Below are 1,661 nucleotides of genomic sequence, written 5' to 3'. Positions count from 1 at the left end.
AGAATTACTTCCAGCTATCATGGGGACAACATTCTTTCTGGAGGATCCCGTGAAAGTAAAATGATGGTTAAATTTCAAGATCAATGTCTTTTTAAATTGCAATTAGTTTCTGAGTATTTTGTCTGGTCTGGCCAGAATGTTGTACAAGATGTGCACCATTTCAGCTAACCAAGTTGGAATCATCTGTGCATCTGATACCCGAAACAGGACTTGTAGTAGCGCTAGCAGTATCAGGACGTCATATCAACTGAGTGGAGTTGTTATGGGGGCCCCATCTTCTTCATGGAAACTTTAAATGTCAGTGGTGGGAAAACTCATTGTTCATTGTGGAAAACTTAAACATTAATTATATAGACATATACAGACATACATATATTCAATGAAAAGTATGATAGATGTGAAGAAAAGCAAAGATGTTTTATAAACTCATATTTCTTTCTGTCTTATATCATGGCTTTTGACATAAGACAGAAACTCCAGAAACTCTGGGTTTTACTCTTAACAACAGGCTTAGAATTAGAGGGGGACTGAGCCAAGAGTTCAACTCCAAAACTAGCTCTATAAATTTAGAAATATGATTTAGTATATTCCAGAGCTCCATATTTATAGAATGTATTCAGTTTTCTTGGTAGTTCCTATTGGCTAGTTATTTTTCCATCTGTCACTATTCAGGCATCCAGGGTCCCTTGAATTTTTCAAAAACGAGTGTTTTCCTGTGGAGATAAGAACAGAACCCTGCCCCATTCTGTTTTTCTTACCACCTATATGATTATCATCATTGTGGATGCTGTCATTTCTCCTTTCCTAGAGGTTTCTCCTTTTCAAATCTAACCTTTATTAAGTTTGATGGTATCCAAAATTTCTCTTCTCCGGTGGAAACATGAGCAAAACCTCTTTCCCAAAGTAGCACATCTCCTGGCTTCCATTGAAAGGTCAGCACATCCTTGAAATAAACCGGTTGATTTTGTTCACCAGACTTTTTCATTATCCAATGTCTTTCTGCCGCTGTTGTTCCTTTCTCATTGGATTATAGATTTAGGGAATTGCTTACGTATTATTTCCAATGGTTGACTTACAGAGTATTGACACAGGCTGGGGCTATTGAGCATTTCCTGTGGGAGGATAGTCCACTGACATCTTCTAGTAGACTGAGAGTTATTGTAAGTAGGCACTATGAAGGCAAATTTTTCTCTATCCTTTCCTTGTAATGGTATGGTGAAGAAGCAATCCTTCAAGTCAATAACTATAAGAGGCCAACCTTTGGGTAACAGAGAAGGTAGAGGAAGTCCAGACTGTAGAGGGCCCATAGGTTGAATTACCTTGTTAACAGTCCTTAGATCTGTCACCATTCTCCATTTGCCAGATTCCTTTTTTATAACAAACACAGGAGAATTCCAAGGGCTAGTTGACTCCTAAATATGTTGAGCATCTAATTGCTCCTGTACCAATTGTTCTAAAGCCTGCAATTTATCTTCAGCTAAAGGCCATTGCTTAGCCCATAGTGGCTTCTCAGTTAGCCTTTTGAAAGGTAGGGCTGTTGGTACCTCTTTAGTTGCTTTATGTTTTTGCACAGCCTGAATGGCTGGTGACCTTTGTGCATGGTAATTTATTACATCCTTCCCAGAATTATGAGTTCCTGAAACTGCAGGAATGTTAATCTG

The sequence above is a fragment of the Microtus oregoni genome, unplaced genomic scaffold (assembly GCF_018167655.1).
Source record: "Microtus oregoni isolate MIOR12 unplaced genomic scaffold, Mior012 000002F_ref0000024, whole genome shotgun sequence".
NCBI classification, from domain to species: domain Eukaryota; kingdom Metazoa; phylum Chordata; class Mammalia; order Rodentia; family Cricetidae; genus Microtus; species Microtus oregoni.
This window is presented reverse-complemented; position numbering follows the sequence as displayed.